Raw genomic sequence first — 16,724 nt, forward strand, 5'->3', positions numbered from 1 at the left:
CACCAAGGATGCATCAGTGAACAGAGCAAAACAAAGTAATTTCTGCCCTCATGGAGCTTACGTTCTATGGAGGGAAGATGGACAACATAGTAGACATCATAGGTAACATCTAGTATGTCAGAATGGCTAAGTACAGTGGGGAAAACGGAGTTGTAACTAGGATGACCAAGGTAGGCCCATGAAGGCTACCTTCAAGCAAAGACTTGAGGCTGGGAATATGCCAGGCAGATTCTTGGTGAAGAGTATTCCCACCACAGGGAACAACCAACCTAGAGACCCCACAGTGGGTGTGGGCTGATGTGCAAAAACTCAGTCAGGGGGCCAGCCAGCTGGTGTCAAGGACCAGGGTTGGAGAGGAGGAATTCAGCTAGGTAGCCAGGGTGGTCTATGTCCTGCAGGGTGGGGGATAGGGCTTGAACGTAGGGGATGGACTGGAGTTGCATAAGAATGGGAGAGGATTGAATACAAAGACCAAGCAGGGTTGGCATGCAGCCATACACCTCCCTCCTGCCAACCAGCTGACCCTTCCCTCCCCTCCTCTCCTTCCTCTCAGTCTGGGAGGCTCCATTTGGCTCTCCTGTCAGACTCTCTGCTGAGGATCCTTGAGAGGGGCAGGTGAGAGAGGAGTGGGCCCAGTCTCATTCCTGGCTGGGACCCTTCCCTTGAACCACTGATTCACCTCTCCCGGCCCAGCCCCACCCTGATGCTGGGCAGCGGTCTACAAGGTCTGCAGGCTCTGGCAGCCTCTCCCAGACTCCCCTGTGTGTTTAGGCCTGGGTGTGACTCTGGCCCTGTGTTTATTTCTACATATGGGCCCGAGGTTGCGGGGTGGGCTGGAGATGATCACATCGGCCCTAACCGTGCATGGACTCACCCACGTGGGCCCCAGACTCACTTCTGAGGCCCCTTCTTTGGCTTCAGCTGTCTTCACAGTCAAGTGGGACCGTGTCTTGGCACAACATAGATGCTCAGCTATTGAAGCATGTTGCTGAGGGAAGGGGGCCCCCCAGAAACATCAGCAGCTCCAAGAGCAAGGACAGTGGGTGAGGGGACAAGACTTTCTCCCCCGGGGCTTACCGGCTACCTCTGCTCTAGAGTGGACAAGCCAAATGCAGCGCTGCTCCTGCCTCTTCTTCTTCCCCTCCCATCTGAGCCCCCAGTTCCCCAAGAGGAACCCCAGGCTGCAGGAGCCAGCTGAGTGCAAGAGCTGCACTCAACCACTTAACTAGAGAACAAATACAGAGCCAAAGAAGAGGTTTTCTGGGATCTGCCACTTTGGACTTCAGATCTCAAAACAAACTTCCAGTCTCAAGGTCCTAGACACCACTGTAGAGCTCAGCAGCTCACGCGAGAGCCCGCTGCCAACTTCAAGCCAGAGGGTCAAGGCCAGAGACTCAGGCTAGGGCCTGACCTGCCCCTCCCTCCCTCCCACCCCCTACCCCCACCCCACCCTAATTAGGGGAGGCGGGGAATCACCGATTTGGGAGTCAAGTTCTGGTCTGGAGGGCACTGCATGGAGTCAGGTTGGCACTTACTGAGCACCTGCTGTATGCCTCTCACTGGCCAGAGCATCCTAAATGACACAGAAGGAGAGACAGGGTCTTACTCCCAGGACGTTTTCAGGCAAATACAATAAAGCCCCCTGAGGAGCAGCACACTGAACCCTGCTGTTCAGGGCTGTATATTGTGGATTTAGTGGGCAACGTCAGCAGAGACGGGAGGAAGAATTCCAGACACCCCCCCCCCCCCCGCGGCTCTGCCCCCTCGAGGCCTCTGGATTCCCTGGGGCCTCCAGGTGGGCACCTTCCACCCAGCCCGCAGAGCCAAGTTCTCCCTTCTTCCTCAAGGTGGCACCATAGCCCCCTGCCTTCTCACAAGTGGCTGCCCAAGGGAGACGGGTCTCCCCTCACTGGAGATGTCTAACCTCATACTCTGCTCCCCCAAGAGGACTACTTTCGCTTTCTTCTCAGCTGTGTGGGGCTGACTGATTCCGAGTTTTTACTGGCCCTTAGATGGGAGTGGAGATGAGCTAAGGGGAGCTCAGGTGGTGTGGGTAAACAGCTCTTACTCTACCCAGGTTGACCCCCCCAGGAGGCCACTCCCCCCTTCCCTGGGCCCCTTTGGTGATGACCTTCTCTCTTTCCTGGTGGGTGGGAGGTGGTGTGGACGGTAATGAGCAGAGAGAAAGGCTGAGAAGGGGCTGGGGGGAGGTTTGGATGGGAGTCAAGGAATTCCTGAGCCTGCTGCTTGCACAAGGGGCCCTGAGACGCCTTTCCTGAGGTTTCTTTGCAGACGGAGGCAAGTCTTATTTGAAATGGGGCCAGGTTCACACAAGCCCCTCATGCCCCCACCCCATTTCTCCCGCCCTGGCCACCCCATGTAGGTGTCTAGGGAAGAGGAAAGAGCTTGGGAAGAACTCGGGGGCTTTTAAGGGGAGTAGAGCAGGGAATCTACACTTTGTACACAGCCTGACTGGCCCCTCCTTGGTATTTATGAGCTCCCAGGCGAGGCACGGAGCGTGTCTCCAAGAGGCCAGGCCAAGAGAACTTTGGAGGGAAGGAGGATCCAACCCAAATCAGGGAAGGGGGCTCAGTGGGGCAGAGGCAGAGACAGGGACCCTCTTCCTCCCAGCCAGTGGCCAAACAGGAGAGTAGATTCTTCCCCCAAGGGGCTTGGGAGAAAGGAAAATAGCTAAGGGAGAAGGGATAGGGAGGGGGAACCATGGGGGCGGGGCAAGGGGGTCTGGAGCCCTTTAGCACTTGGGCTGTAATCAGACTGGAGCCAGGCGGTAGGCGGGCTCACAGCCATCCCGGGCGGGTGGCCCAGGTTCTGTGTGAGGCCAGTGGGTGTGCTGCTGGGATTCTGGGTGGTCACTGACCAGCCTAACCCCAAGGGAGAGAGGTTCCCACTTTGCCCCCAGCCACCTTCTCCCAATCTGCCTGTATCAAATAGTCTAAACATTGAACTCTCTTTCTCTCCCCACCACCTGCTCTGGGCCCTAGAATGTTCTGGAAGTGAGATTTGCTTCCAGTGGTCACAAATCTGCAGAGCCCATTCGATCTGCCTCCCTCCCACTCTGCCTCCCTCAGTTCGCTCTGGCTCTTGCTCTCTCCATGTCCTCTCTCTGTCTCTCTAGGTCTGTCTCTGTCTGGCTCATATTACTATCATGCTGTGTCCATTCCTATCTTTTGTGTTTGTTTCTCTGTCTTCCTTTGTCTCTCTGTGTGTCTGTGTCTGCTGGCCTTTCGTCCACTGTCTGACCCTCTCTTCACCTTTCCTTGTCTTTATGAATCTATATTGACTATCTCTCTCTCTCATCTTTCTTTCACTCTCCATGTCTTTTTTGACTCTCTGTACCGGACTGTGTTCCCTCTCTATTCTTGCTTCCCAATCCCGTGTCTCTTTGTTTCTCTTTGTCTCTGCTCCTTTCTCCTGCTCTCTGTCCCACACTTGCCTCGGCAGGCCCTGAGACAGTGAAGAGTGTGTGCACTGGACTGAAAGAAATTAGAAAACTGGAGTTTCCCCCTCCACTTAGCCATGCACAATTTCCATCCTCTAAAGGTCACTTTTGCACTCCTGGCCTCAGTTTCCTCACTGGCAAAACAAGGAGGGCGGACACCTAGTTCCCTCTGTGGGGGCCAATTTCTGTCTTTATCTCTCTGGTTTCTTGTAGCAAAGCCCACCCAATTCTCCAAGGCCTCTGCTTTCTCTTCCCTAAGATTTGCTTCTAGAGCCAGGACTCCACATCCTCCGGAACCCCAGTGGGAAGGAGGCTCTGATACTGTCAGCCAGCAGGCCCCAAAAGGAGGACTCCTCACTCCTTCACCTCCTTAAACATCAGGGTAGACAAGGTCCCTTTCTGGGGCCATGTCTGGCATACAAACCAGATTAGCTCATCTCTCTAATCCTCTTTGTGCTGGGGCCTCTGCCAGGCAGGGACACCCACAGCGCACTGTGTGTGTGTGTGTGTGTGTGTGTGTGTGTGTGCAGATTCTCGGAGAAGGCAAGACCAAGGTTCTCCTCCCTCTGGTACCCCTTCCTGCCTGAAAGGCCCAAATCATCAGCCCTCACTGTATAAGAAACCTCATCAGGCTTGAGCCGAATCAGGGTTTTCAGAATCCCAGTCTGCCCCCGACCCTGCCCCATCTCCGTTTCTACAGCATCTCTAGGGCTGGAGAAATCATTCCCAGAACTCACCCCTTCTCCATACATAACCAATGGCATATGTGCGAATATTATTCTGCAGTCTAGGAAAAGGGTGCTTCCATCCCTTCTTGAAAAGCCTGGAAAGCCTGGAGTGTGACTCAAGGCCCAGGGGACATGGGGTGCAGGGGTGGTGGTAGGGTGGGAGGGTAGGCTGTCCCAGCTTCGCACTCTGAGTTGGAGGCCTCCAGCCCCCCTGAACTTTCATTTGGAGAGGTCTTTCTTGGCTGATAAGATCAAAGCATTCCCTCAGCCAAATCATTACCTTATTTTCGAGGCAATTATAGAACTTATTGTATCAATTAGCCGGGTCTCCAGCTGCAGCCGGTTATCTCTGTCTGCCGTGCGCCCGCAGAAGGAAGGGTCGGCTGGCCCAGCTAGCCGGCCGGAGACGAAAGGGCGGGAGGGGGGCCGGCCCCGGGAGCTGTCCGGCGGCTTTCAGCAGAAACGGGCCGGTGGAAGGCCCCGGGGCGCCCTTCCGAGAACTGCAGAACCCGGCGGCCTCTCGCGCGCCCCGCCACTGCCGCGGGAGCGCTGCTGTCCCCGGCCGCCACACTGGCACGCCGGATGTGGCCCGGGAGGGCGAGCCGGCTGAGCCTGCAGACAGTGAGATCGTCAAGGCCAGGCCGGGGCCGGGCTCCGCGGAGGAAAGCGCGGAGCCAGCCAAAACTTCTGTCCCTTCCGCACTCGCTGGTGAGTAACTCACTCTGTGGGCCGCGCGCCCCCCAGTGGCCTCTCCTGGAAAGGTACGGCAGGGTGAGATGCGTCTGCGTGGGGACCACGAGAAAACTCCAGGACCTAGCGCGTGGCACGGAGAAGTGCGTGTCCCCCTGCGTGTGGGTGTGCGGTTTCCTTTGCTCCTCCGCTGTCTGCAGCCCCTTCCTGAAGAACCACGCCCACACGTGCTGTTTGGGTTCAAGTAGGGGGTCCCTTAGAGCTCCAGTTCTCAAACTTTTTGGTTTCAGATCGCCTTTACACTGAAATTTATCAAGGATCCCAAAGTCCTTTTATTTATGAGCGTTATAGCCATCCATATGAAAAATTACAAGGAGGGGCGCCTGGGTGGCTCAGTCGGTTAAGCGTCTGCCTTCAGCTAGGGTCATCATCCCAAGGTCCCACCACCCGCTTCCTGCTCCTGGGGCTCCCTGCTCAGCGGGGTGTCTGCTTATCCCTCTCACTCTGTCCCTCCCCTGCTTGTGTGCTCTCCCTTCCCCTCAAATAAATAAATAAAATCTTAAGAGAATATTATGAGGAACATAGGAGTCATCCGAGGGTGATCCCAGTGGCCAAAGCTGGACCACGGGAGCCACAGAATAGTTTTGGATTATAACCCAAGGTATAAATAAATATGCATGTATATGTACTGACATGAAAAGATAAGTAAGTAAATACAAAGGGGGGGGCGAATCTCCCATGCTGAAGCCCAAATAATTTATGTAGCTACTTCTTAAGTGTGGGCTCCAGGTTGTGACTTCCTTACAAGAGTACAGAACAGAAAAGGGGAGAGTGGACAAGGCAGGGAGTTACTTAACAGTGCAGAAGCCCACAGACCTCAGTCAGCTTATCAAAGTCAACATCAACAGTGATAAGTCATGTTGATGGTATGTACCCTGGATATGATGTGATGAACAAGAAAGACACTTGACCTCTGTGGTTTTCCTCCCCATAACCCCCCTGTAATCATGAGATTGACTGATACCTGTTGAATCATCCTTGCAACCTAGGGATAAATTCTACTTGGCCATGATATATTATCCTTTTCTTTTCTTCTTTTTTTTAAAGGTTTATTTATTTATTATTTATTTATATAAATATATATATATTTCTAATTTATTATATATTTCTAATTTATTTATTAGAGAGAGAGAGAGAGACACTGAGCACGAGCAGACTTCCCGCTGAACAGGGAAACTGCTGCCCAGCTCAAACCCAGGACCCTGGGATCATCACCTCATTGGAAGGCAGACACTTAACAGACTGAACCGCCCAGGTGCCCCTTATATGATCCTTTTATTGTGCTGTTGAATTCAGATTGCTGATATTTTGTTGAGGATTTTTGCATCTATATTCATCAGGAATATTGGCCCATAATTTCCTTTTTATAATTTTTTTTTTTTTTGGTAGTGTCCTTGCCTGGCTTTGGTATCAGGATAATAGTAACCTTGTAAAATGAATTTGGAAGGTGTTTCTTCCTCATCAGTTTTTTTTTTGAAGAGTTGAGAAGGACTGGCATTAATTCCTTAAGTGGTTGAATTCAATAGTGAAGCTGTCTTGTCCTCGGCTTTTTTTTGTTGGGAGATTTTTTTTTGGTTTTTAAAGATTTTATTTATTTATTTATTTATTTATTTGACAGACGGAGATCATAAGTAGGCAGAGAGGCAAGCAGAGAGAGAGAGAGAGAGAGAGAGGAAGCAGGATTCCCGCTAAGCAGAAAGCCCCACATGGGGCTTGATCTCAAGACCCTGGGATCATGACCTGAGATGAAGGCAGAGGCTTTAACCCACTGAACCCCCCAGACACCCCTGTTGGGAGATTTTTGATTGCTGATTCAACCTCCTTATTAGTTACAGATCTATTCAGATTTTCTGTTTCTTCATGATTCAGTCTTGGTGGGATGTGTGTTTCTAAGCATATATCCATTGTTTATAGGCTATCCAATTTCCTGGTATGTAATTGTTCACAATTATCTTTTGATCCCTTGTGTTTCTGTGTTATCCCCTGTAATGTCTCCTCTTTTATTTCTAATTTTATTTATTTGAGTCTTTTCTTTTTCTTTTTCCATTAGGCGAGCTAAAGATTGGTCAACTTTATCTTAAAAAAAAAAAAGTTTTGCTGACCTCTTTTGTGTTTGTAATGTGTATTTCATTTATTTCTGCTAACCTTGTGCTTAGTTTTCTCTTTTTCTTCTTCTAGTTCCTTCAGGTATAAAGTTAGGTTGTTTATTTGAGAGCTTTCTTTTTTTTTTTTTCTTAATGTAGGGAATTATTATGATAAACTTTGCTCTTCAAACTGCTTTTGCTGAATACTATATTGTTATGTTGCATTTCAACTTTCTTTTGTCTCATAATATTTTTTGATTTCCCTCTTGATTTCTTCTTTGATTTGTTTATTGATCAGGAGACTGTTGTTTAATTGCCACATATCTGTGAATTTTCCAGTTTTCTTCTTGCTCTGTACCATTGTGGGCTGCAAAGATCCTTGGTAAGATTCAACTTTAAATTTGTTAAGACTTGTTCTGTGGGGGCGCCTGGGTGGCTCAATGGGTTAAGCCGCTGCCTTCAGCTCAGGTCATGATCTCGGGGTCCTGGGATCGAGTCCCGCATCGGGCTCTCTGCTCAGCAGGGAGCCTGCTACCCTCTCTCTCTCTCTCTGCCTGCCTCTCCGACTACTTGTGATTTCTCTCTGTCAAATAAATAAATAAAATCTTTAAAAAAAAAAAAAAAGACTTGTTCTGTGATCTAACACATGATTTATCCTGGACAGTGTTCTTTGTGCACTTGAGAAGAGTGGGCATTTCTGCTGCTGTTGGATGGGATCCTATGTATGTATCTGTTAGGTCCGTTTGGCCTAAATTGTACTTCAAATCCTATATTTCCTGATCAATTTTCTGTCTGGATGATCCATTCATTATTGTAAGTGGGGCACTGAATTCATCTTCCAATATTGCATTGTTGTCTATTTCTGCTTTCAGATCTGTTGATATTCGCTTAATATATTTAGACACTTCTTTTAAAAAAAAATTATTTGAGGGGCACCTGGGTGGCTCAGTGGGTTAAGCCTCTGCCTTCCGCTTAGGACATGATCTCAGGGTCCTGGGATCGAGCCCCGCATCAGGCTCTCTGCTTGGCAGGGAGCCTGCTTCCCCCTTTCCCTCTGCCTGCCTCACTGTCTACTTGTGATCTCTCTCTCTCTGTCAAATAAATAAATAAATAAAATCTTAAAAAAAAAACATTTGAGAGAGGGAGGGAGGGAGAGAGAGAGGAGAGTGAGCACTCGCACGAGTGGGGGCAGGGCAAAGACAGAAAGAGAAGCCAACTCCTTGTCGATCAGGGAGGCTGATATGGGGCTCGATCTCAGGGCCATGATCTGAGAGAGATCGGGCTCTCTGCTCAGAGAGATCATGACCTGAGCTGAAGGCAGACACTTAGCTGACTGAGCCTCCCTTGTGTCGCAATATGTTTAAGACACTTTGATGTTGGGTGCATATATAATTGTTATATCCTCTTGACGAACTGATACCTTTATCATTATATAATGACCTTCTTTGTCTCTTGTTACAGCTTTTCACTTAAAGTCCATTTTTTTCTGATAAAAGCGTAGTCATCCCTGACCTCTGTTTCCATTTGCATAGAATATCTTAGTCCATCCTTTTACTTGCTGCCAATGTATGTCCTTAAAGCTGAAATAAATCTCTTGAAGGCAGCACATAGTTGGGTCTTGGGTTTTTGTTGTTCCAGCCACTCTGTCTTTTAATTCGAGTATTTAGTACATTTACAATTTCATTTAAAGTAATTTTAATCAATCAATTAATTAATTAAATTGATTTAGAGTAACTTAGAGAAATTATCAATGGGTAGGGACTACTTATTGCCATCTTGTTCATTGTTTCTGGCCTTTATTTTATCCTCTCTTGATGTCTTCCTTTGTGATTTGATAATTACAGTGGTATGTGCTTTATGTTTTACGAATCTACTGTAGGTTTTGCTTTATTACTGTGAGCCTTACATAAAACATATAATTATAACAGTCTATTTTAAACTGATAACTTTGTTCACATAGAAAAATTCTCCTTTAAAGAAAATTCATTTATTTGAGAGAGAGAGAGCACATGGGGTGGGACCGAGGGAGGGGCAGAGACAGAATCCCAAGCAGACTCCACGCTGACGCAGAGCCTGACACAGGGCTCAGTCTCATGACTCTGAAATCATGACCTGATCATGACCTGATCTTGGATGCTTGACCAACTGAGCCACAGAGGTGCCCTAGAAAAATTCTACTCTTTTATTCCCCCTTCATTTTATGTTTTCAGTGTCACAATTTACATCTTTTTATGTATCCATTTAAAAATTAATATAGTTATTAATTTTTTAAAAGATTTTATTTATTTGACAGACAGAGATCATAAGTAGGCAGAGAAGCAGGCAGAGAGAGAGGAGGAAGCAGGCTTCCTGCTGAGCAGAGAGCCCGATGCGGGGCTTAATCCCAGGACCCCGGGGATCATGACCTGAGCCGAAGGCAGAGGCACCAACCCACTGAGTCACCCAGGCGCCCCTATAGTTATTTTTAATACTATGTCTTTTAACCTTTATACTAGAGTTAATTGATTTATATGCCACCATTACAACAGAGTATTTTGAACTTGACTATATACTTAGTTTTATCAGTCAGTTTTATACTTTCATGTTTTTTGTGTTACTAATTAACATTCTTTCATTTCAGCTTAAAAAGCTCCCTTTATTGTTTCTTGTAAGGCCAATCTAGTCATAATAAATTCCCTCAGCTTTTGTCTGTTTAGGAAAGTCTTATCTCTTTTGTCTCTGAATGACAGCTTTGCTGGCTAAAGTACTCTTGGTTGGCTGTTTTGTTCTTTTAGTATTTTGACTATATAATCTCACTCTTCTTCAGTCTGCAAGGTTTCTGCTGAGAAATATACCCCTTGTGTCTTCCTCAATTTCTTTCATGAGCACTTTATAGTTTTCTGAGTACAGATTCTTTGCCTCTTTGGTTAGGTTTATTCCTAGGTCTCTTGTGGTTTTGGGTTCAATTGTAAATGGGACTGACTCCTTAATTTCTCTTTCTTCTGTCTTGCTGTTGGTGTAGAAATGCAACTGATTTCTGTGCATTGATTTTCTATCCTGACACTTTACTGAATTCCTGTATGAGTGCTAGTGGATTTGGAGTGGAGTCTTTTGGGTTTTTCACATTAAGTGTCATATCATCTGCAAAGAGCGAGAGTTTGACTTCTTTGCCAATTCAGATGCCTTTTTTTTTTTTTTTTTTTTTTTTTAAAGATTTTATTTATTTATTTATTTGACAGAGAGAGACCACAAGTAGGCAGAGAGGCAGGCAGAGAGAGAGAGGAGGAAGCAGGCTCCCTGCTGAGCAGAGAGCCCGATGTGGGACTTGATCCCAGGACCCTGAGATCATGACCTGAGCCGAAGGCAGTGGCTTAACCCACTGAGCCACCCAGGCGCCCATCAGATGCCTTTTATTTCTTTCTGTTGTCTGATTGCTGAGGCTAGGACTTCTAGTACTATGTTGACTAGCAGTGGTGATAATGGACATCCCTGCCATGTTCCTGATCTTAGGGGGAAACCTCTCAGTTTTTCCCCATTGATAATGATATTCGCTGTAGGTTTTTCGTAGATCAGCCATACAACCTTCAGTGCTACTTCTTCACATCATGCAAAGTGAGGTATTTTGATGAGGAATGGGAGCATTCCTGGAAGCCATTCTTACACCGGGATAGCTAGCAAAAACTATACATGGAAGTGACTGCAAACCACATAAATATATTTCACTCAAAATTAGTCCCCTTTCACTGAATTCCAAAAATGTTTGTGGCCACTATTCCAAGGTCACCCACATGGGGGAAAATACGATGTAGGAGAAGTCAGAATGGAGAGAGACAGCAATCTTTTTTTTTTTTTTTTTTTTTAAGATTTTATTTATTTGAGAGAGACAGGGAGAGAGAACAAGAGAGTACACAAGCAGGAGGCAGGGCAGAGGGAGAGGAAGAAAGACTCACAGCTGAGCAGGGAGGCTGATATGGGGCTCCCTCCCAGGACCCAAAGATTATGACTAGAGCCCAAGGCAGGCACTTAAGCAACTTAGCCACCCAGATGCCCAGAGAGACAGCAGTCTTAACTGATTGCAGTTATCTTCCTTGTGAAAATTTTGTGATGACATATGACCATGTGAACACATTTCCTGGGCTCCTCAGGGCTGGGAAACTGAAACTTCATTAGCTTCATGGTATAACTGTTTCTGCTCCTGGTGCCTCAGTTCAGGCTCCCTGTGGCTCAGCAGACCAGAGTCCAAATTCCTTCCTTGGGCAGACCCTGCCCTTTCCTCTTCTATTCTTCTGCAGATCCACTTCCACCCCAGGCTTCTCACCATGCCCAGGGGTAACTTAGTCCATCCCAAACATTGTTATTCTTCCTTGGGATGTCCATCATCCCCTTCTTCTCTTGAAAGCATCTCCCTCTCCTTGAAGACCAGCACATGTGTCACTGCCTCTGTGACCACTCCCTGGGGAATTCACTGTTCTGCCACAGCCGTGTCTTCCTGTTTTTTTGTTTTTGTTTTAAAAGTTTTACTTATTTATTTGACAGATCACAAGTAGGCAGAGAGGCAGGCAGGGGTGGTGAAGCAGGCTCCCCGCTGAGCAGAGAGCCCGATGTGGGACCCAGGACCCTGAGATCATGACCTGAGCGGAAGGCAGAGGCTTAACCCACTGAGCCACCCAGGTGCCCCCCTTTTAAAATAGTATTACGGGTCAGTGTTCGCGAAGCTACAGAATGCTACCAGCTATGGGGTGCTGAGGGCTTACGCGTGCCCTACGGAGGGTGCCGTCTTGGACTGGCTTTTAAGGCTCTCAACCGGCCTGCGGAGGCGGCTTCCGTTCTTCTCTCCCCTGTCACTAGTTCGGGCCACCACCCGTGGGGCACGTGAGGTCTGCGCCCGCGCGCTGAGACCTTCCCCAGCCGGGAGGCGGCCGAGCGCGGGCCCACAGAGGGACGCACCCCTGCTGGCGCCCGCCGCTCTGCCGCGGGTCCCTTCCTGACCGCAGACCCCGGCCCGGAGCAGCACAGCGACTCGAACGCCAGGGGGCGCCAGAGACTCAGCTTTCCGGCCGAGGGCGGGGCTGCTGGCGGCCGGGAGCCGCGGGGCGGGGGAGTCCCCCAGAGACTCGCCGACTCTACCCGCACCCGCCGCGAGGCTTGCGTAGGGTACTCACTGGGGGCCGGGCGCTTGCCCGCGTCATTACAGCGAATTCTCGCGAAGTCCTCAGCGCGTGGCTGCGGTTCATTTTATTGATGCGGACCAGGAGGCTAGGTTCAGGGACTTGGAGGCAGAGGTTCAGGGACTTGCGCAAAGCCGCACAGGGAATGACAATGCCCTTGTCTGAACTAGCTTTTGCATCGCCGTGTGCAACGTGCTGCGTACAGTGTGCACACCCCGCTATCATCACAAACCCGCATCCTTCTCCCTTCTGCGTGGTGAAGTACGGTGCCTCTAGCCCCACCGATTGCCCAGCTCTGCTGAACTTCTTACTCACTTGGGGGCACCTGCTGGGTCCTTCCCAGCGCCGGCTGTCACATGTGCGAGACTTGTTCTCCCGACAGAGTGTAAATTCCGGCCCTTAGCACTAGCATGAGGCTTGATCGTGTCAAACCGACTCCTGTCGGTTCTTAATAAACTCATGGTGACTAGATGGCCGACAGGCTGTGTGTGTGTGTGTGTGTGTGTGTGTGTGTGTGTGTGTGTGTGTGTGTGTGTAAGTAAGGCTCAGGGCCTGCACAGAGCCAGCAGCAACAAACCCCCATGGAAAATATGCGATGGAGGATATAACAGTTTGACATCTGTTTTGTTCTACCGCCTTTACGGCCGTATCCAGCTGGGACTGCCGAACCCGAACCCGCAGAAGGTGAGGACAAGGAATGTGGGCGTGTGCAGCTGGGGGAGCAGCCTGGGCACTGCGCAGTGGTACAGGGCAGGGAGCAGAGCTTTCCCATGGCCAGAATAAGGCCCACATAGAGAGAAAGAGGGAGAGGCAGATGCCAAGATCTGAGTGAGAGCAGAAGGAAAATGAGCCCTGAATAGGAGCCTTGTGTGTGTCCCCATGGTGCTGACTCACCAAGACGCAGGGGAAGGAAAACATGCTAGGGCTGAAGAAGGGGCCTGTATGCTGTGGTCACTGCTCGAAACCGCCCTGCTACCCTGAGGACACCGTGTCTGCTCTGAGGCCCCACAGGTCCTGGAAGGCTTTGCTTGGGGTTATGTGCCCTGGGGGAGCTGGAGAGTGGGTACTGCACAGAAGCGAGATGGGCAAGTCTTTTGGGAACACCAGAGGCCCTTCCTGGGAGAGCTTTGTGTCTGGAGTTCAGGTGGGGAAGGAGGACCGGAGAAGACGGTCTCCCTCTCTCTCAGCATTCAGCTGTCCCCCCTCCATGGGCAGGTCACACTCACAAGTACAGGGGAGAGATATGCTCACAGCTTCCGCAGCCTCTTGTCCACACCTGAGGAGCAAGGAAGGCATGCCCAATGCGTAAGAGTTTCCCAGAGCTGATGCTAGAAGAGGGAGGCACCGCCTGGGAACAGAAGCTCTCCCAGCTTCCCCACTCGTCACCTTACCTCAGCTGTCAAACCGGTCCAGGGACACGAGGACAGGATTTTTGTGGCAACAAGTGTGGCAGGCAGCCGGAGGACAATGGGCAGAGGACAAAGCTGGGGGTATGGGGCAGCCCAGGTGAACAAGATCAAAGCCCAGACATTGTAGAGAAGCAGGCGAGAGGAGGAAGGAGCGACAGAAGGAGCTGCTGGGGCTGGGCTAGGATTTCTTGGGTCCAGGTCAGCTCAGGGAGGAGCTATACGGTTGGCTGCAGGCTGAGAAGGCGGTCTGGGCTCTGCCATTAATGAGACACGTCAACTTGGGCAAGTCACCTGACCTTGCTGGGCCTCATTCTCCTGATCAGTAATAGGTCAGAGCCAGAATGCAGGGTATCTAAGCTTTCTGCTAGCTGCAGCCGTTGAGGACTCCGTTGTGTAGGCAAATCATCTTTCTCCTTTTTCTTCACCAAAACCCTCATGCCTTTGGTATCCTGTTCCTGCTGGGAGTCTCACAAGCAGGATAGCTAAATAGTGGATTCTACTTAGGTGTTTGACCGACAACACACTAATGCTCTTAACTCCTCAAACGTATCATTACTGTTCTGGCTGTCGTGTGGCCTGTGGAAGGAGGGTGGATTTGAAGTCCAAACGGGTGAAGGTTTGAATCCCAGCTGTGCCACCGGCTTCCAGCCCTGCTCTGCTGCAGGACCGCAGGCAACTAACCAGGCTTCAGGCGGCCTTCATTACCTTGTGGGGCAAGAAAGATTCATTGCTTCATGTAGTAGTGGTGTTGATTGAATGAAATAACATGGAGGATACCCTGGCACCAAATAAATACTCAGAAAATGTGCCTGCCCTCCTTGAGAGGACTTAATCATGACCCAAAGGAACAGAGGAGAGTATGAGAAGGAGACTGGGAATCAAGAGGCTTACCAGGGTGTATCCTTGGCGTTCATAGGAAGGGACAGAAGGGAGGAAAAACGGAGAAAGCCGTCCCAACAAACAGCTCAGCCAACCGTACAGGGGTTTTGAAGCAGGGCATGACCCTTCAGAGTTCTCTTGATTTGGGACAGGAGGCCAGGGTTTTAAAAAATTTGAGAGAGCGAGCATGAGCAGGAGCAGGGATGGGGTGTAGAGGGTGAGCAGCAGTGGGAGAGGGAGAAGCAGGCTCCCCGCTGAGCTGACAGCAGAATGTGGGGCTCGATCCCAGGACCCTGACATCATGACCTGAGCTGAAGGCAGATGCCTAACCAACTGAGCCACCCAGGAACCCCAGGGCCAGGTCTTTATACTGAAAGTCAATCAGTCTTTGGACATGAACTGCCCTCTTGAAGGAGAGGTGACCTTGGTCAAGTTCATTTCTTTCAGTTCAGGCAACTCCTAGAAGTGGTAGGTAGCCTTGGGCTGTTACTGTCAGCACTTCCAGCAGCTAGCAAAATAAAACCTTTTTGTTTTCTTAAGATTTTGTTTGTTTGAGAGAGAGAGAGCATGAATGGAGGGAGGGGCAGAAAGAGAGGGAGAAGCAGACTCCCTACTGAGCAGGGAACACCCCCTCCCCTGCCGACATGGCCTAATTGACTGAGCCCCTGACATGCTCCTAAATCCTTCATTTCTGAAGGGACCCAAGAATCTACCATGTGGAGTTAGTCCGTTGGACTCCTCTGTCAAATTAAATAGGTGACTGACTTCCTAAGGATAAGGCCAGTCTTGTTGCAACACTTCCCAGGAATTTCCCGTTTCCACTTTCCAGTCGCTAAGGAGAGCCACACAACATGCTTGCCAATCTAATGGCAGCACAGTCGCACTACGAGAAGACAAGCTGCTTTTATACCCCTCCAAGGCAGTAAGCCACTCACAGGTGTCCCAGAAGGACTTGTCTGCCTCTTTTCAAAGCTTGATGTTCATTTTTCTCTTTTGCTTATGGAGATTTTGAGGGTAGGAGGGAACACTTAAGGGGAATGCAGTATTTTTGCAAGACGGTCCTTTCTCTATTTGCCTTTTCCTGGGTCTTCCCTACAAGTTGTTGGGGAATGTTTAGCAGAGTGCTGTGCCCTGGGAGCTCCTTCCACCAGCCCAAGCCCTCAGAGAGAGCACTTCACACGGGTGTCTGTCAGTCTCCCTGAAACAGCACTGTGTTCTTGGGGGATTTCCGGTACGGCTGTCTCTGACCACAGCCGAAGACTAGGACAAGCCAGCTGAGACATAATGCAAACACAGAGAGATACTGCAGAACCCCAGGGAAATGCTTTGGAAGGAGGAGAAAAGACATTTGCTCCTTTCTAGGAACTTTTTCCTGCCCACCAAGAGCCCTGTGTGCTACCATAGTGCTTTTCCCATTCAGTTGTCTATCATTGACGTTGCGGCAAACCGGCTTCAAGATTCTCAGACAGCTCCGCAGGTCAGAGGCAAAGACCAAGTTCTTGCGAAAGAACAAGGTAAGGGCTGTGAGGCGCTGTCTTTCAAAATGTGAGCCTCCGCCCACCTGCATCAGCCGGCCCTAGGCCCAGTCCTCAGGAGGCCTTATTTTGGAGGGGTTCCCAGGTTACAGGAAAGTTTGTGAACCACTGCGGTCTCCTCTCTCCTCTGCTTTTACCAATGGACTGGCCATTGGTACCCTAGCAGCTGGGTGCTCTCAAGTTTTCTCATCTGGTTTTACAGCAATGAAATTGAAATGACTGCAGTGGAACTGTGCTCATTACCTACTTCGGACTCATGATCTTGAGAACAGATACTATTTTGAAGCCAGCATTTCAAGAAATTTGAAGTTCTTTTGGGAGGACCAAGAATCAGAAGAGCACTTTATAAATTAATTGACAAGGCAGCATTGCTCCTTCTGGGAAGATGGCGGAGCACAAGGATCCTAGGCTCTTTGGCCCACAGACATACCTAGATCACCTCCACAGCAGTAGAAATAGCCCAGAAAAAATGATCCAAAGACTGGTAGAACATTCTCCAGAAGAGGCCACATGCAAGAGGGTAGGAAGGGTGGTGACATGGTCTGGAACCAAAGAGACCTGCGGGACTATCCGTGGGAAGGAGGGACACTCTGGGCACAGAGACTCCATGCCAGGCACGAGGGACCCTCACTGGGAAGACAAGGCAGCACGGCTGACAGTGAGGCTCTTACAGGAAAACAGATATACCCAGTGTTTGTTGAAATGATCATTAATTGCCTTAAATGGTGGAAA

At 49.6% G+C, this 16,724-nt stretch overlaps 1 protein-coding gene across 2 annotated transcripts in view; it reads left to right on the forward strand.

Moving 5' to 3' along the window:
- ST7L (suppression of tumorigenicity 7 like) overlaps nucleotides 1-16,724 on the forward strand; it is a 119,742-nt gene that overhangs the window by 92,929 nt on the left and 10,089 nt on the right. The window lies entirely within an intron of this gene.

The sequence above is a fragment of the Mustela putorius genome, unplaced genomic scaffold, assembly GCF_011764305.1.
Source record: "Mustela putorius furo isolate JIRA1106 unplaced genomic scaffold, ASM1176430v1.1 tig00000585_pilon_pilon_pilon, whole genome shotgun sequence".
In the NCBI taxonomy this organism is placed as follows: Eukaryota; Metazoa; Chordata; class Mammalia; order Carnivora; family Mustelidae; genus Mustela; species Mustela putorius.